The following is a 20910-nucleotide window of genomic DNA, read 5'->3' as shown; positions in this document are numbered from 1 at the left end:
TAAAAATGATTAAAGTTCTGAAGCGCTCTTTTGAGAACATTTTGGTGAAATCGGGAGCTTAAGTTCCCCCACCACTCTTTCAAAAATCAATGGTGTTCACGCTAAAAGTGTCCAAGACTATCTACCAAATGAATCAAGTTACACTCTGCACACAAATCATAGACTTCGTGCTAATCATTATCGAAAAACTAAAGCCTTTTCCCCATTGCATATGATGCAAGAAGATCTCTTAACTCTAGATCAGATTCAACGATGTCAAAATACAACTTACAAGTACACTCTACACGCAAACAGTGTTTTTGGTCACAAAGCATATGCCATTCCATTGCGCTCGAAGAGAGGTGTTGAAGTTGCTCAGGCCATAGAACGTTTTCGCGAACACGATTCGTATAAAAAAATTCAAACGGATCGCGGTAGTGAATTTGCTACTCCCCGTGTTGTAAAAGTAATACCACAATATAATACTCTGCTCTATCATAGTCATAGCCTTATAAAGGCTGCAGTGGCCAAACGATTGATAAGAACTATTCGAATTTTAATTTCAAGATATTGTACATTGAAAAATACATCTGCTTTTATTCATGATTTAGATAAAATCATGTTGATTTATAATCAACGACCTCATCGATCATTGTCCAATTCAACCCCAACAGAAGTTCGTCATTCTGATCATGATACAATTGACACCTTTCTTAAACAATATTCCAATGAAACGATTGTCAAGAAGAAAAAATTTAATGTTGTTGATACTGTTCGAATTAATAGAACAGCTAATGTTTTTGAAAAGGGTAATTACTTGTGGTCCACAGAACTTTTTAAAGTGGCAAAAATCCTAGACACTGAACCCATAACTTGTCGTTTGCGGGATACCAAAGATGAAGAGATTCTCGGCGGTTTTTATGACTATGAACTAAAAAAAGTTAAAAACAGTAGTGAAATATATGAAATTGAAAATATATTAAAGACTCGCACTCGCAGGGGCAAGAAACAGTTACTTGTTCGGTGGCAAGGATAAAACTCTGATTTTGATTCTTGGATCAGTGTTGAAGATATTGACAATGCCCAATGATTTTTATGTAACATTTATGTTCAACGTTTCCGATCCTCTACAATAACTTGAATAGAACAAGTGATTTTTGGACGAAACTCTCCCCCGCCATCAAATTCGATGACGGAAAGTATGAAGTGGCACTTGTCGATAGTATTCTCTAAAATACCTATGACATCCTGAGAAAGGATCGTGTGTGTGATATAAAAGTTATACCATTCGATTCGTCACTCTTAGTCGAGTATGAATAGGTTGAAGCACTTGAATCTATTGAATATCCACATTTCGAATTGAAATACATTGAATATCGTGGTATGACAGATTTGCGTCGTACAATCAATAGAAAAATCTCATATCGTAGGAATGGTACATTCCATTTTAATTATTCAGTGGAACACGATAGAATTTACATTACCTCACCTGTTGACACTGAAATGATTATTCTCAATGATAATTTGAGAGACGTTCTTGGTTTCAAACAGAATATGATCAATGGGGAAAACCCTGGCACTGTTTACGGGATGGATCAAGTTATTTTTGCTGATTATCCAACTGGTTTCACTTCGGATTCTTGCATATTTCTCTATGCATCCTTTGTGGAAACATCGAGAGTTGGTAATTCAAATGTCCCCCTCCTACGTGTTCTTGAACGAAAAACAACCCATGAACTGGTTCATCACTATGATATAAAGCATCTTCATTATGTTCCTGTAAACACTTCGTATTTGGAAGTCTGTCAGTTAACACTAAGAAGTGAATTGGGTGATCCTTTAGCAATAAAAAAGGCTTAGCAGTGATTACATGTCATTTTCGGCCCATTGTCGGTGACACCACCTCCTAAAATTAACAATAGAAGAATTCTATTTGTCTGTCCCGATATCAATTGCTATGTTGGTGCTCTGAGTCCACGTCAAATAGGCAATGGATTGGACTACTACAAAGGGCGTAGTACCATGTCTGGCTATCGTCTTGATAGCTGGTTTGCTCGGTTATTTCGTTCTAAATTATCTCTTGCCAGAAAATATCTTGTACCTGCTGCATCAAATTTTGCTGCCTCAACACTACAGGACTGAGGGTCAGGTAAGAATTTCAAGGAGAGTGTTAAGGAAAATATTAGATCTTCAGCAAGAGCCCTTGGTGAGCAATTAAAATCTCAGAAAAATGGGAAGGGATTGAAAAGGATGAGTGCGCGTCATTTACTCATCAGTCTCTACCCAGGCGGGAAGCGAAGGACATCAAGAAGGACTTTGAGGAACAAAACAACGAAGACCAAGAAGAAGAAGAAAAAGAAAAAGATTTTTAAATAACAGAAGGATTTACTTCTCTTCAGATGACTTCTTTTCTCGACGAGAAATCGCGTCCATCAATCAACTCCTGATTGAGTCCATTCGATGCTGAAAACATTTATATCAATGTCAAATTTGACTACTATGAACAGTTCCATGCCCAGCAATCCTTCTCAGTGAATATACACGTTGAAATAATTTACCAAGAAGAATCGGTCAGTGTTTTGTGATAAACATCTATTGATCTTAATGTATTAGCGAATACCTGTGCAGTAAGTACAACAGAAAATGTTTCCGTCTGTCTCTCCTTCAAGATCTGTATTCTGTATAATCTGTTCATAAATATTAATGAATTTATTAATGGAACACTGGTGAGCACTAGCAATAATTTATCCAACTATGCAAGCTAAATACAATTTATGATGATGACACAAAAGGCATATAAGGAGGTGAGAGGACAGTCATTGGGCTATGAATATCGATTAGTTGTTAATACTGACGGTGAGCTGACTACTGCAGTGACCCAGGAGTATTATCTAGTTGGAAAATTAAATCATGAGATATTCAATATATCCCAATGGCTACCCCCAATTTCAAGATTGACATAAAGTTGCAACTAGCCCCGTCAAATTTCATTTTGAGAAAACCACTTGCCGCAGCACCTGATGCAAATGTCATTATCACTTCGGCAATTCTCTACGTCCGAAAACAACAGGTTATGAGCTCTTTTTCTTTGGCAGTGGAAAGAGTAAGAGCCAATGATAACAACATTACACCTCTTGTCCCCCATACAGTCATCAATCATTTTTACACTGCCACTGGCTCTTGTAGCTCCACTAGTTCATGATTTATCAGTGGAGAATTCTCATAAACACACGTTTTGGCCTTTTTGAAGAGCGGCAGCGCTGTTGGATCCAGGACTGAATTTCCCCAAGGTTTTAATTTTTTTGGTCTATCTAGCCTTGTGTTCAAAGTGAATGGTATTCCACTGTACACTCTATCATTTGACAAAAAAATCCTATAGAACTCTTTATGAATTGACCATGCAGTCCCTAGATCATGACTCCCAACTATTTGAAAATGGAATAACCGATGCAATTTTTTTCGAAAAATCATGGTGTAATTGTTTTGGACTTGTCGGGGACCCAGGATATGAGCATAGTACAGACGTGGAACGTACGTTTAGAGTGTATCTTTGCCATTACCTTGGCAAAGAGTATCACACTAACATCTTTGATTCAATTTGCAACCTAATGGGAAATTACACCCGACGGTAGTGTTCTACTAGACCTAGTAACATGAAAACAAAACAAATAATCAGTGCATTTAGTATGGATCAACACACGTCCCAGTACAAGTCCTATTGCATACCATCGGACTTCATTGAAAAAATTCCAAGTTTTAACAATACCCTAATCATTGTTAATAGCAGTCCATCGACTTTGAAGACTGGCCATTGGCTATGTATATTTCAAACAGCGAAGAATATTGCATTTTTTGATCCTCTTGGCCTATCGTATAAAATCTACGCACCATACATCAGCAACTTCATTGAAAGTAGTGGAAAACGTATTATTCAAGATCAATGAAGAGTAAAAGCTTTAACGACTAAGGCATTTGGATTTCATGCACTACTCTTTTTCATTTTCAGATGTCCTGGCTATACCTACAAGCAGTTTCTCGACATCTATGTTGACTTACATCAATTCAACGATTATCTAGTGGAGAATATACTAACAATCGTGTTTAGTATTGATTTTAGAACCCTAAGATTAAAATGTTCCAAAAATGTATGTGAAATTGTTTATTAATAAATGAAAAATGTATATACATAAAAAAAATTACTTTTTCTACTCTTTAGATTTCATCTTCTACTAGGAATAGGTATTTATCGAGAACAACTAATGCAGGTAGATTATCTGAATTCACAGTATACTGATCCTGATGTGCTGCAATGTCAGGGTCGCATTTTCTATAATAGAGTGTAACTTCACTCTTATCATATCTCTTTGTATAGTCAATGATACTATTCTCATTCATTTTGTAGAATTCACATGTTTCAATTTGCTTATTTGAAACAATTTCACAAACAGTGTCCTCAAGTGGCGAATCACATTCCGTCACAGCCAAATAAAAATCAGTTGGCTTATAATCATAGTAGCCATTGTCTTCACAACGATGACGTAGAAACCAAATTCTTTTGTTGTTCCAACAGTTGAATCGCTGACCCGGTTCCTCCTCCCAGAACAATCTAAAGCCATGACGATACCAATCTCTTAGCAATAAACTAAAACCACGCTTAGGATTCTTTCTAATCATACCGGGATATGTATTCTCCCACTGATTACATTTATTATAGTGGCAATTGGAGCATAGGTGCTCTCTAGGATGAGAATCACACACCCATTCCAGATATGAATTACAACCCTTAATTTTATAGTATATCCTTTATGCATTTAACATGGGGTGTATAATCTGTACGATTAATCATATTCATCAATCACTGTACAAATCTAAAATGATGACCATCGGCCCAGTGAGTACATACATAACAAACATGTATGGAACATTTTTTCATGTGTGTTGACACTCTCACTGCCACAATGAAACTGAGCTAGCAACAACAAATTGAGCGGGATAGAGAGAAAGAGGAGTAAATCATCCTTGAACTCCATCTTTCTCATTTGAAAAAAAAGTCCTAAATTTCTAAATTAGTGTTTAAAACCATATCCACAATATCATTCTGCTGTGTCGTGATTAATATGTCAATAAATTGTGTAAATGCATTTGGACCACAGCGTAAAAGCTTCATGCAATAGTCTAATGACGAGAATCAGCTTTCATTATATCGACAAGCATTCCCTGAGAAAATATCTTCCTTTGAATAGACAGCTCTAGAAAATCATTATCTAGACTCAAACGTTTTTCCATAAACACAAGATTCCCCATGATTCACTCTTTCTCAAATCTATCCATTTTTTAGAGTCCTAACACTCTCACAACAAACTAACTTCAGACTATCCAGATTTTTTTTTCTACTCTAAAAAAATACACGCTAGTCTACTATAGAAATAAAAATATCTTTGATTTAGAAACAATTTTATTGAACATAATTACAACAATAATAATCACTGATTCAATTTGTTTTCACTAATATATTTCACTAGTGCATCTAATGCTGCCTGAAGTCTATTTATATGCGCAATATTCAGTTTCACAGCAAAACTTAATTTCTCCTCCATTTTAAATTTGCACAATGATATCACATATCAAGTATACACATCATCCCATTCAAGGCATAGTTTACAGCCTCCTGTTATTTCCGCAGCCACGTTTGGTACTCGTATATCTTTGCTACCGGCTCCACCATCAACCTCCAATAGTGTAAATGCTCTACTCATTTTCTCTACTAATATCGTCTCAAATAAACTACTCCCCCTGAATATTCATTTACCAATATGATGTGCTATGAAAATCACTCCTTTTATTTGATTACAATTAACACTCCACTTTCCGCATACGGAATAGCCACTGCTCTCTCTGATTGGCCCTAAAAAATGGGTGTTGCTTCAGAAAGCGGTCTGGTTACATTATGCAATCTCAATTATACTCTCAAAACGTGTTTGATCACTTTATAGGTATATAGTATAAAAGGATTGGTCGCTTTTTGTAATGTGCACGTCAAACTGCACTGTATATTCATGCCTCAGGCTTGTGGAATTCCACGTGCAATTAGGACTGTGTATATAGATACTACTTATATCAATATGGTTCAATTTTGCTGTTGCTTCTAACTCAACTAACTTTTCAAAATTCAAACTTTGGGTGTTTGTAAGGAGAAAAACGGGGAAATGATAACGTTTTTTCTTATAAAAATCCTCAACAACAGATTTCTTCAAAAAAGCTTTATTCTGAGGCAATTTTGGCAGGGTGTAAGTATTAAAATTAATTTTGGTAGTGGTGAGAACATCCCCTTAAAGTGAAACATTATCTTTCGGGATATTGTAGGAAGGTTTGTCGTAAGGCTCAAACTCACCATCCTGGACCGAGAGACTACGAAACTGGTTTTGAGGTGGGAGGGGAAGAGGTTCACCTTTAAAAGTACTCCCATGACTCCCAACTATTTGAAAATGGAATAACCGATTTAATGTTTTCAAAAAATCATGGTGTAATTTTTTTGGACTTGTCCGGGACAAGTCCAAAAAAGTGTTTGTAAAAAAGTCCAAAAGTTCACCTTTAAAAGTAGGGGGGTAAATTCAGAGCCGCGAGTAAAAGTTTGCTCTTTTGTAAAATTTTCTTCTATTAAAGAGAGGAAACTATGTCTTTCATCGAAATAATCACGGGTAATCAGTGAAGCATTAACTGGTCTATGGTTGGACTTTGAGAGTGAAGCTGTAACTGGGCGATGAGATGGAGCGGATAATTTATGGGGCAGACTATTTATTACAGAATAATTTTTGCATGTACAAACTCTCAAACCAGTCACACTGGTAGGGTAGCCAGGGGGGATAAAGTCCAAGGATCGGGGGAAAGGTTTCCTGGTAATCTGGGAATAAGTCAAATTGGGAGTATTCTTTATATGGGGGGATGGAAAGGAAAGATGATGCTGGGAGAGGGAAGTACGGGGGGAGGAGGGTTTCTGAGAGGGGAGGGGTCGGGTTTATTTTGGCGAATTACGGGTGGAGTCCTGAACTAGTTGGTAACATCTTGGACGCACGGAGAGGAACGGAGTCGAAGGGAAGTGGATTTTTGGGAGGAATGTGGGTGAAGGGGGGGGGGGGGATGGTCCGAATTTAGTAAAGTGATTTTGGGTGTTGGGTTGACCGGACATGCTCAAGTACTTGGGGCGGAGGATTGTATCGAAAGATGGATTCCTGGTGTATACTGCTCTGCATTGGGTATGCAGGGGGATAGGGCTGAAAATCCATTTGAACACGATATAGGGGAGGAGGGGTCGTAAATACTTTCGGCACCGTCCAGAAAAAGGTTGGGTTTTAAACCTACCCTCCACCCCTGAAGATATATGTGCAAAATTACACGACTTATCAATACAATAGAAAACAGAACACAGGTAAACATGATCAAAAATACACTTATCAGACACACAGATTTCCGAAATAAAATGACGATAAGTATGTAGAAAGTTGCATTGCTTGCGAAACTTGCAGAAACCACTATTAAAATGATTCCAGATCACATTTTCCTTTCTGCTTATTTTTACATTTCTTTTCCTTTTATCCTTCTCTTTCGTAATTTTTTCAAAAATAATAACTATATCATCGTCTGGTAATGACTTCTCAATAACCTTGCTATTCCTTTCATTTGCTTCATTATCACCTGATAGTTTATGTAACAAACGGGAAGTCACTGAACCATTCATGAACTCAAGAGCTTCCTCCGTAGTCATACTACAACTAGGTATTTGCATGCTCTCTTGGGATATTTTTCAGTTAATACTGGAGTTACTGAGCTTTGATAGTTGATCCACTAGTGTAGTAATAATTACTTCGTTGTTTATTAAGTTCTCTTGAAATTTAATGATTTTTGATTTTAGAGTCACTTGATTGTTTTGTAGAGTTAAAATTTCATCTTCCATAAGAAGGCGATGGGAATTATATGAGTTGATATCTTCACTTAGCATTCAATTTCCAGATCACATTCATGGAGTGTATCTTTACCCTGTTTTTGGTCACTAAGAAATACGTCAACTTGTTTTTTAAATCTTCTGTGGCTACTTCATGGTCTAAATTCTTCTCTAACTGTGAATTGTATTTAGCTCAAAGATAAGCAGGGTATTTGATAAATTTAACACAGTCAACACAAGGGGGAACTTGGGAAGCTTTATTTTTAAAAACTGATTTTAGGGTTGTTGATTTTGTGACAGAGTTGAGTGTACAGAGTGGTTTAGAGCCAAGGGTAAGAGAAAGTTGTGTTAAAGGTGGTTAAGGGTCATCATTCAGAGAACGGGGGGACTGGCAGTTTAAACATAACCACTCACCACATTGTTTTCTCTCCTCAATAGAAATGCCTCCACACTTTGGATGAAACCACTGTTGACACCGACTGCACTGCATTGTTCTACTAGCGGCACGAAGTCTGCACTATGGGCATGTAAATTTCATGGACCTTGACATAATAATTAAACAAACAATCTAGACTATAAAGCTTGGAACTGATTAATGACTGAATTTGCGATTATAGTAACTTCCAAAACGGGTTTCAAAATTTACCCAGCATGGAGTTTTATAGGTCAAATGCCAGAAAGAGAGTCCCCTTTTATTTACTTAAAAAGGGCACTAAAGATCACCATTTGAATTCAAATCAGCCGTCTTCCAATAATTAAAGCCCTTTGTTTTAGCACAATAATCCCTGGGAGAAAAAAAAAACAGGGATGCATATGTGGTACCCATGCAACATGTTATTTACCTTTTTATTCAAGTCTATTCTAACTCGATAGTCCCAAAATTCAAATACAGTAACAGTCAAGCTGAATTTTTAACACTGTATTTGCACTAGTCAAGAAATACCCAATGATAAAAAGGAAAGGTTGTGATAAAAACAATTGTGCAACATATTCCAAGTTTTCATTGTTTGTTTCAATACCCTTGTAAAATTGAAGTGCTCCTTTTGTACTGGAAAAGAAGCAGAAGGTTCATCAGGGTTTCCGGCTTTTTTGGAAATTCCTAACAAATGTTCATGTAAAGAACATCAAAACTATATATGTTTTGAACAGTCTTGGAAAGATTTAATAAAATTAAACTGAATATTGTTTATGTAATGATATTAATTGCTGAAAAATCCTCAGTTAGAGATTTTAGACTTTTGAGACTTAACAGAAACCGAGATTTGAGACCTAACAAAAACTGCAGCAGAGAAACAGAGTTTACTTGTGAAAAATGTTGAGACTCAACAAAAATGTATACCGTAGCACCTATTGTTAATGAATTCGCTTTGAATTTAAATTATTTTTTGTGTAGTAGATTTTTTGAAAATTTGCTTCATTGTATGTTACTGGGAGAGGGATAAACGCCTAGTGTGTTTGTAGCTCTATTACAGTTTAATGTTATAATGTTAACTCCATAAATTTTCGAAGCACAATTTTCAAATATGTTTTGCATGATCTAGATATGCATGTTATGCATATCTAGATAGATATTTGGCTGAAAATCTTGAAGCAAGGTCAATTTCTCTTTTTTTTAAGAAAGTCTAGAACAAGGATGTTTAACCTTTAATTATAGTGGACCGCATTTTCACTTCAAATAAAATAGACCGGAAAATGACTAGTTTACTAGTCATTGGACAATGACTAGTTAATCTCAGTTGGGCCGCAGTTTGGCCCGTGGGCCTTTAGCTGAACAGCCCTGGTCTAGAACCGACTCGAGGAAAAAGGTTAAGTCATATCATAATTCTGACAGGGTGAATGGATAGATCGGAAACTAACGAACCTAATGATATAAACAAAATTTCATTTGGGTGTAAGTTACAGCATTAGACTTATCACAAAATTGGTTTCACTATTTTGGAAATTCATTTTTTTGTCATTTGGCTGTTTTTCTCAAAATGCATATTTTAGTTTTGTTTTTCTAAAAGAATCTGATATTCAAGACTGAAGATTGTAAGTTTTCGTCTAATGATTTTCAACCTAATAGATTCAAGCTCTTTTTTAAATTCCCATAAATTTGTTTTCTTTATAAACTTTTATTACTAACATAACCCAAAATAATAGTCAACTGTTTTACCACTATGCATTGTCACCTGAGTGGTGAATCACTAATCAGCTTGAAATGTTATATATTTTTAACTTGACAGTTTTTTTTTCTAGATAGTTCTTAAGTTTTTTGTTACTATAAGCCGTTAGTTCTTTACTACGAAGCAGCTATTGGCTCAATCTTGATGAAGAAATTTTTTGACAGAGCCTATGATAATTGGCCATTATTCTAATAATATAGTTTTTTTTCCAAATTTAATGCTCTTGTCTAGATGCTGGGAGGATCAATCTACTTGTACTTATCATCGAACTACCATATAAAAATCATGTACCAGCTTACATGTTTGTTTTTATTTTATTTCTACTCTATTTTTGTAGAAGCTGAAGATATATCCTCAAATGATGATAAGGATATATTCGGAAGTACACATCCCATGCTATTAATGGAACAAGAAGCCAAACATTTTGCCATTTTTCCTGATATCTCTGGTGATTCTACAGGCATCTCTGATGATTGTCATCATAATGCTGACCCTGTTAAATTGGAGTCGAAAATTGACGAGAACGAAGGTATGCTTCAGATATTCTGATCTTCTGTATTTTTGTGTGTCCAAATTCAGAAGGTGTATCTTAAACCTCCGTTGAAACTGTGGCAGGGCGGGAAAGGTCGGTGTTTATTGCATGTGATTGGATTGGTTGTATTTGAAAACAAAATATTTAGTAAATAATAATCCCAGATGGTTTTGATTATTAAGACATAAAATTTTGTATCTCAATTAAACATCTGAATAAAACGACAAACTGAATTTCATTTGGAACTTTTTTCTTGCTTTTAGGACTCTTAGAACTCTTAAAATTTAAAAATATGGGTTTAGGTATACGGAATAAAAGTAATATGCCTTTTATAGCACATATGCCTCAATAATTAGCCAATGTACAATATCGTAGCTTAATAATTCTTTTATAGAAACACCTTAGTTGCGCTTGATTGCTTGATTGTTTAATTGTTTCTTGAGTTTTGTTGGAGACAGTTTGGGAACACTGTCTCCAGAAAATGGTTAATTTAAATGGGGCTGAATCCTCAATGATGACTTCAAAATGTTTTCTTTCTATAGTTTACGAGGCCTGTAGATTCCAGAAGAGGATCCAATTACCTCTGAATTTCCTGGCATACTTTCACTGATTATTGGATGATCCTTACTATTTTCCAAAAACATTTACAATTAGATAACAATCAACATTTGCTAGTAATAAGGGTGTTCTTTTAGGATTATTATTATCAGCCTGTAAATTGTGGCTTATAAACTATGTCAAACGGACAGTTAGTAAGAGTATCAAATGATAAAAAGATTTGCAATTGATGTCAGTAATTTCTCTGTCTCGTCCAAATAATGAATAAAGTCCAAGTAATTAAAACGGGGCTGTTTCATAACTATGGCCTTTCAAAGAATCGCAATTGGAGTGCGCTTGATAAGGTCGCACTACTAAATTAACCTTATTTCGTAATTTTTTTAAGGATTCTTCTAAAAGCCCTCTTTGGCCACCTGCAGCCTTATGGCTTTATGACACATGCAGCCTTTTCTGCAAGCTAGTATTTGAACAAACTATGTTAATTGATAAAAGTAGGGATTTATATAGTTCATGGATGTTACAATATAACATTGTTTTTTTGTTTTTTTTTTTACAAATCCACCCTTAAGTAAACTGATATACAACCAGAAATCTGAATTATCATAGGCAACCCAATAGCGTTGCCTAAGTAAAGAGTGATACGCCCATAATATGTATATAGCCTATATATTTTTTTAAAAGACAAGGTCACCTATAGAAGGGGTTGTTGTAGAAACTTCAAAAAAGACTTTTGATTGGAGTTTGCAAGTTCTAGTGCCCTTTTTTTATAGTCGAAAGTGATTCGAGGGTAACCAGCCCCCTCCCCCCTACGCTCATCATTTCCCCAAATACATCCAATCAAAATTTTGAGATAGCTATTTTTTTCACCGTGGTTGAAAGGTCAAGTAATTTATACATTAGAAGATTACAACCCCCCCCCCATAGCACTCAGGGCCAGGGTTGTGAGTTATGTCCTGAGGGCTTATAAGGTTTTTGTGGAAAGGGTGGTCCTATAAAATTAGAGGGGGTTCATTGAATTGGAAATCAGAAAAGTCCAGTAATTATGTCCTTAAAGATTACACCCTCCCCCCCCCCGAGCTCTCAGGGAAAGGGTTGTAGTGTATTGCTCGTTTTGAGTTTGACTGGGTCATTTATTGTCATTTCTGTCCGTTTTGAGTTTCATTTATTTATTGATGGTAATTTTTGGTAGTTTTACCAATGGAAGATTAGTTGACTTTATTTCTGCTCATTTATGACTTAATGGACATCTTTACTTTCTTTAAAAAACTTGTTTTGTGGAAAAGTTTTTTTAAAATAATCGAATAAAGAAAGGAATAAAGGATTCAAAGTGTTTTCAGAATAATGCCTCGAATTACCTTTAATAAATTAGATAACAAGGCAAGAGTCATTAAAAACTAATTTTATAATAACCGTTTAAGGCTAGAAACGTTAAATGCTGATTTTGTGCTAAATAAAAAAAAAATTCCAGTCTGTGATTTTGAGTGAATTTGATTATAATTCTTCTTCTTGCAGCGTCCTCTGCTAATGATACGAGCGAACACATACATGGATTACATAGCATGCCCGGTCTTACAAGAATATGTCTGAAAAAGGAATTGAATTTGAACTGTCAAAATGAGATTCCGAATCACATATATGCATCTGCTGAAAATGATGTGGCAAAACAGGAGGTTTCTCATACTGCGGAAAAACCTTTTGAATGTAATATATGTAAGAAACGTGTTGCTACAAGTAAAAGTTTATCTAATCATCAGAGAATTCATACTGGAAAAAAAACTTTTAAATGTGATATATGTGACAAAACATTCCGCAAGAAAGGCAACCTATTTATTCATCAAAGAACTCATACAGGAGAAAAATCTTTAAAATGTGATATATGTAAAAAATGTTTCACTTCAAGGAAGGGTTTATCTTATCATAAAGTTACTCATACTGTAGAAAAACCTTTTAAATGTGATATATGTGACAAAACATTCTGCATAAAAGGAGAACTATTTAGACATCAAAGAACTCATACTGGAGAAATGCCTTTCGAATGTGATATATGTAAGAAATGTTTTAATTATAGTTCCGTTTTAGCTAATCATCGAAGAACTCATACTGGAGAAAAACCTTTCGCATGTGATATATGTGACAAAACATTCCGCGTAAAAAAAGACCTATTTATTCATCACAGGACCCATACTGGAGAAAAACCTTTCGAATGTGATATATGTAAGAAATGTTTTACACTACGCAGCGGTTTATCTTATTATAAAAAATACTCATGCTGGTGAAAAACCTTTTAAATGTGAAATATGTGACAAAAGATTCCGCCACAAAGGACACCTATATAGTCATCAAAGAAGTCATAAGGGGGGAAACCCCTTTGAATGTGAAATATGTGACAAAACGTTCCTCCGAAAAGCCAACCTAATTATTCATCAAAGAACACATACTGGAGAAAAACCCTTTGAATGCAATATATGTAAGAAATATTTTACTTCCAGGTCTTGTTTATCTAATCATCAAAGAACTCATACTGGAAAATAACCTTTTGAATGTGATATTTGTGAGAAAAAGTTCCTCCTAAAATCCACCCTATCTGATTGTCAAAGAACTCACACTGGAGACAAATGTTTTGAATGTAATGTGTGCAAGAAACGTTTTACTTCGAGTACTGGGTTATCTCATCGTCTAAGAAGCCTTTGTGTATGTCATTGTGTATGGGCTTTATATGTTTATTGAAATTTTAATGTTTGATTTATCTAACAATTTATGCCAGAGAAAAACTTATTGTTGTATTGTAATTTTGTGATTACGTTATATTTGTCGGCAATCCATCAGAAAAGCTTTTTTAAAATGCCCACCAAGCCTAAGCATATTTATAAATACCTAATAAAAAGATGTACATTATTTTCAAGCTTTCATTAAACAATTGATATGTTATTTTATAAAGCATAGGAAAAATCAGACAAGAAGTACACCCCTTCTTTGAAAACTTACACTAAAACATGCGGGATTTGGAGTTGAATTTGACAGTACGCTCAAGCCCAGAAACTATGTCCTCTGAGCAGTCTTGTTATCCTCGTTGGTATTTTATCAGAAATGTCGTTTTTCTTTTCAAGAAAGGAAAAGTTGTTTGGTTGTTTGGCATTTTCAATACTGTTTTGGTTTTACTTCCTTGAATCCAAAATAAAATATTAAATAAAAAAAGTTTCTGTAATAGAGCCTACTAAGATAATAGTATCGCCTTCATAACAGCGTTGTCAGGTGACAATTGATTCAGATAAGCTTAAGGAGTGTGTAATTCTGTCATATTTTATTTTGATTTTAGTTTTGAACCAGAGCTATGGCTGACTTCTTTTTAATAACTAACATTTGCAACTATTATTAAGTGTATATATGTCTTATGAGGAAGTTGTCCTTTGCTATCTCTACAAACCATATTCAAGTTCTAGGGAGATTGGGGAACAGATAAACCAAAGAAAATCTACAATGATGACGGGATTACAACAATAAGTTTTAATCTTACGATATATTTTGTATTTTCTCCCTTGTTTGTCATTTTGAACCCCTAAATTCTTTTTCAACTGAACTACTAAAAGCGATTAAGCGTTCATCAAGGGTGCATGTTAATTCAATTAGATTATAAAATATCAGAAGTCCAGCCAAGTTTTATAAATAAGAGTGAATCTGCTCTTGGCACACATAGACGACTGGACGCATATAGTCTTTCGGTTCCTCTCATTCCATCCCTTAACTCAAAATTTGAGGTCCAATTGACATCCTACGCTTCTTTGAAGCTTCAGCTCAATCGCCCTAACAGTTAATGAGAAATGGCTGATGGACGTAGAGTCTTTTGATTTAATCAACTGTGTATGTTTTTTCCAGACAATACCTTTAGCAACTTCTTGATGCCTTTGCGTAGCTAGCGATCCCTAGAAGCTCAAAGCTATCAGAGGTCCAGAAACGGCCCAGCAACAGACTGCCATAGTCCCCTTTTTGGGCTTATTTATTACTATACTCCTAAAAGAAAGACAAAATAATGAGTTTAGTTAAGTAAATTAAAGAGCTCTAATCTTTATAATCCCTGAATCAGGCTAAACAAAATAAGATTGTAAATTCATCTGTCTGATTTCCATGAGAGCCGCTTTAGCATGCCAAATGCCAAACAATGCTCTGCAGATGCCGTGGTGGTAGGAAGAAAGGGGAATTTAATCACGAGTGAATGCATAGTTGGAACAAAGTTGCTGTCACACGAAAATTTCAGAAAATTTATCGGGATGATGAAACTCGCCAATAGACCTCCATTTGGCCTGCCATACAGTCAACTGAACAAGGAGCCTATTCTCACAGAAACCTAACTGCTTATATTTTTGCAGCTTTGTCGATACCTTTGCAAACGCAATATCAACAAGGGAACAGAAGTTGGGACGGAGGCTAAATTAAGAGGTCAAATATTTCAAGGCGTCGGCGTTGCGTACTGACGGTAAGACCATTGGAGGTTGGTTCTTCCCTCCTTCGCTGCGTCCCTGACTACTGCTTCTAAAGCGATTGCTACTTAGGTTGAGAATATTGAAGTGAAAATTTGAGGAAATATATGGGGAAAGCGGGAGGCGAAGTTGAACTAAATTGAAACATACTCTATGCCTGCATATTTTCAAAAGGGTGTATCACCCAATATCTTAAGAAAAGTGTACTGTATTAACTTCCAGGGCTTAACGAGGGAGATGTTCAACTGCCGAAAACCCAACATATTACTACTGATACAAGTAGTGCTGCAAATACACTTAGTGGTCAACTGTTAAAACTAGTTGTAATACTCCTACTAATATTACTGTTACAACTAAGGCTAAGTGCAAGAAAGTAAATATTTAAGAAAATACTTGGGGAAAGTGGACTAAATCACAACATACTATGTCCATCCAAATAGTCAAAAGGGCATTTTTGAGGAATGGCTTAGGGTATTCAGTTTGAACTTTCTGGGAATGCCATGCGAGAAGATCAATTGACGAAAAGGCAATTGAGTCCCACAGTCAAACCAATTGCAATGTTCTTTAGGAAAGCCAGTTGAAAAACTTGTTTATCTTGGTCTACCAAATTGCCCATCTCTAAAGCAAACCCGTTTGCTGCTGATTTCCCACCTTGAAAAAAAAAACATGGTGCGTCTTATGCTTCAGTTGTCCGAAATAAAAAAACCTTTCAAGCGAATAATCCTCGCTAAACTATATAATTCAACACCGCTACCACATTTTCTATACGCAGCACCATTTTCGAAGATTTTCACACAAACAGATAAACGTAAACTCCGTTCATTATATTTCAAATTTGCGAAATATTTGCTTCATTTACCCCCGTAAACCCGAAATTCAGCGTTAATCCGTGATTATAAAATAACCGACCAAATAATAGCTTTATCAAAACTTATTTCGAAACACAATTACAAAGTTAGTCTTTATCCATGGTATCCCCTTCTTATACAGTGATATTTAAAGTTATATGTAATTACAAGTTGTTCAGTGCTTTATAGATGTTCTTTATAAATTGTTATGATAGTTGTAATGTCTCTCTTTTTTTTATCATATTCCTTTTCTTTTTTTTTGTCGTTTTATCCCTACTCCGTCTCTGTGAACTTTTGTATTGTATGACTGGTTAGAAATAAATAAATATGTGTAAGGCACTAATACTATCGCAACTAATACTAAACTTAATAGTATTTAGAGGAGAATTTTAGAAAATATGGAGGAGGATGTCGATCTAAATTCAAACACTGGGTATACAGGTCATCAAAAGTGCATATCAGCAGTATCATAGAAACAGCTTATAGTATTAAATTGAAGCTTCCAGGGCTTGATTAATTAGATGTTCAACTAACGAAAATGCAACATAATACTACTGCTTTAAGTTGTACTGCAACTACTGTTAGTAGCCTACTGCTGAAACTGGGTGAAACACTCCTACTACTCTTGCTGTCACTACTGCTAGAACTAAGGCTCAGGGTCTAAAACCGAAAACTTTCGGTAATATCAAGAGGGAAAGTTGTACTAAATCAAAACACATCAGATTCATGTAGATTGTCAAAAGGGTGTATCAGGAATATCTTAGGAACGGCTTACAGTATGAATTTAAAATTTACAGGGCTAATTGTAGGGAACGTTGAACTAACGAAAAAACAAATATATGCATGTTACTACCACTACCACTGTTATTTCCTGTATCATTACTACTTCTGCCACAATATTGCAACTAAAGCTAAGGATATAAAGATGAAAAGTTCAAAGAATCTTAGGCAGTGTTGAACACGATGAAAAAACATAATGTGCAAGCAAATTGTCAAAAGGACGTATCAGCAATGACACAGGAAGTGTTTACTGAAACAAGTTGAACCTTTCACCATATGTTGCGGGAGACATTGAAAAATCGAAAGGTGTGTGTGCATACTTCTACTAATCCTACAAATACTTCCTCGACTGAGGCTGAGGGCATTAAGATGAAGTTTTCTGGGAATGTTTAAGAGGGTGTTAAGCTAAATCAAAACAAAATCTGTGCATCCACGTTGTCAAAAGAACGTATCAGCAATGTCCCAGAAATGGTGTGACGTATTTAGTTGAAACTTTCAGGTCATATTAAGGGCAATTTGCAACTGAATTTTACACTTTCTCTGCGTTTTGAAGGGATGTGTTTTGTACCAAACAAAAGGTACTTTATATATGCTACCTCTAATGTTACGTGTATAAAGGGGAAATTTATAGGAAATGTCAAAAGACTATATTAGGTCCAAACTTTCAGGGTATGTAGAGGGTTGTGTTGTTCTAATAAATAATACCCGACGTGCCTGCTACTACTACCAGCAGTAGTAGTACTACCACTGAAGTTAGAACCGCAATTAGTGTAGGTAATTGTACTATGTAGAACTTCCCCGGGCTGTTGAGGGGAATGTTGGGCTAAATCCAATCACAATATGTACATACAGGTTATCAACCGTACGTACCAGCAATTACAACAATTACGTAAAGCAATTTCAAGAAGGCCTAAAGTATTAAGTTGAAACTGTCCAAGGCATGGTGAAGGGATGATGAACAAGACAAAAAGATAAAATGTGAACACGGAGCAGCAGCTTTTTTTCCAAATAGCATTCAATGTTTTATGCTGTAAATTTAGTATAGTCATCCAGGAGACAGATAAACTGATGAATGCATGTAATGAGCTATAGGTGCCAAGAATCGAAAGTGCTGAAATTGGACGGTTGGATGAATGTTTGAAAGTCACTGAGCCTCTGGATAAAAGCTTTAAACATATTTCAAGGTTAGATGGATTGTTTCTTAGGCCCGGAATTGGTTGTCCTGATTGGGCACAAAGATAGAATCTGGTTAAAATGAAATGCTACAGTCCTCTGAAACATACAGATTCTCATATAGTTTTTCAAAGTAAGATGGATGCCTCAAGATGAGAAAAGTGTGCGGCCACGTATTTGAAACACATATTTAAAAACTTTTGAACTTTTATATTTGAGATACTCTTTCAAAGTATTTTGAGCATTACTGGCATGGGCTAGAAGTTTTTCATTTCACCCATGTTTTATTTGTGAATGGAAAAAGGGGACACAAAGGGGACACAAAGGGGAGTTTTGAACTAAATCAAAACACATAATTCGCACACAGGTTGTCAAAAGGGCTTGACTCAGGTTCGAGTAAAGGTGCTAAGTTGTAACTTTCAGGGAATGATGAGGGGAACGATCAATAAAAAAAGGCAATGCTACTACGCTACTTCTACGACTACTACTCTTAATACTACAACTACCGCCATCACAGCTACTGCTTTTGTTGCCACTGCTACTACGATTGAGGATATTTGGGTGAAAATTTGAGGAAATATTGAGGGGAAAGTTGAATAAATCGAAGCACACTATATGCATACAGATTATCAAAAAGGTGTATGGGCAACATCTAAGGAACAGCTTAACGTATCAAGCTAAAACTTCCAGGGCTTGATAAGGGATATGCTCAACTGACGAAGACCCAATGTGTATGTATCACAACTGCTACTAGTGTTACTACTACTAACACAGCACTACCACTTGTACTACTACTAGGATACTAGTACTACTAAGGGCGTGAAGGTAAATATTTATGAGAATATTTAATGGAAGTTGTACTAAGTCAAAACATACTATGTCCACGTAGATGGTCAAAACGTTATTCTGGAATGGCTTAGGGTATTCAGTTGCAACTTTTTTGCAAAGCTTTGGGGGAAGATCATTTTACCAAAAGACAACATGTTTAAGGCACTAATACTGCTACTACTACTTGTTGCGGACTAACGCTTCGCTATTCTAATAGAATATTCAAATTCGAAAAATGACTCCTTTAGTTTTCATCAGACAAGTCGCAACTAACAAAAAATAAGTTTATTACATTCCAATTCCAGCCATCTCGCTTGCGCAATAACACATAGACAAAGACTTCACATGGAAAAGGATTAAACTACACGTACAATTACTTAATTGATTCGTGACATCCCTCCCTTCCACAGGAGAAAAGACACTCTTAAACAACTTTTGACTTCGTAGATGCACAGAGCTTGTTTAGATTTAGTTCAACATCTAGCTAAATATTTCTTGAAAGCTTCATCTTAATGCTCTTAGCTTCAGTAGATGAATTATCTGTAGTAATACTAGGATTAGTAGAATTAAGCACATGAAACCTTCTTTTTCAACATCGCCCTCAACACAAGATGAAAAGTTCAGCTTATTTCAGTAAACAGTTCCTGTGTCATTGGTGAAGTTTTTAACCAACAAATTCTTAAAAATCAGTATTCAAGTGAGGATAATGATAGATCAACTGAAATTTATCATTCACCTGATAATATGTTGACTAGAGTCGATAGTAAAGGATTATTTAAAAAAGACTTTAAAGTATCAAAAGAAGATGTAAATGTGAAAAATAGAAGAATAGAAAATGTTGCAAACCCAGAAAATGGTGCAGATACAGTTAATGTTTCAACTTTAAATGATTTCAAACAAGAAATTATTAAAGATCAAATCCCAAACAATCTGAAATTAAGTGAAGATATTAGCAAGTAAACTAAAATGTATCAATCACCTGACAATATATATTGACTAGAGTTGATGACAAAGGACAATTAGTAAAGAATGCCTTAAAAGTAAAAAAAAAGATATTAATGCAGAAAATAGAAGAATTAGAAACGTTGAAAACCTCAAAAATGGTGCAGATGCAGTTAATTTTTCAACTTCATTAGTATATTCGAAAGGCTTTATGCAGTTATCTAAACGTTTAGACAATTTTGAAAATGTTATAATAAATATACCTGAAAAAGATCCCGATGAAGCATTTCAAAAGAGAATGAAAGGAAGGTTGAAATAAAAATCCAACCTCTGAAGTTTTTGAAAAGAGTATTACTAAAATCTTTACCTTTGAATTTTATCTATAAAAATAATTTTCTAATAAATGGAAGATTATACAATCTATTTATCAGAATTTCAAAAACAAAAAAATGAAACGTGTTTCGATGCTAAACAAAATGTAAATTTAACGCATACAAAAGTAAATGAACGAGAACCTTTTAAACCATTACTTCATAAAAGGCAGGTGACTAAGATTGAAAAATATAAAAAACAACTACTAACAACTACTTCAAAATTATCCAAGATTACCGTTCTTATTTCTTCTCGATAAATTTGAAATCAATAAAAAAGCTTACTTTATTGTATACACAATTCATTTATCTCCTCCTCA

General features: G+C 35.2%; 1 pseudogene across 1 annotated transcript in view; it reads left to right on the top strand.

The window, feature by feature from the left end:
- LOC148945798 (uncharacterized) overlaps positions 1 to 16544 on the top strand; it is a 50883-nt pseudogene extending 34339 nt beyond the window's left edge. Inside the window, exons 3-4 of the transcript XR_016142504.1 lie at positions 10421 to 10612; positions 12686 to 16544. The product of XR_016142504.1 is annotated as an uncharacterized LOC148945798 (transcript). The remainder of the gene's footprint in view (positions 1 to 10420; positions 10613 to 12685) is intronic.
- The last annotated feature ends 4366 nt before the right edge of the window (positions 16545 to 20910 follow it).

This window comes from Artemia sp. Qi Xiang Cuo, chromosome 12 (genome assembly GCF_049724085.1).
Source record: "Artemia sp. Qi Xiang Cuo chromosome 12, ASM4972408v1, whole genome shotgun sequence".
In the NCBI taxonomy this organism is placed as follows: domain Eukaryota; kingdom Metazoa; phylum Arthropoda; class Branchiopoda; order Anostraca; family Artemiidae; genus Artemia; species Artemia sp. Qi Xiang Cuo.
This window is presented reverse-complemented; position numbering and strand designations above follow the sequence as displayed.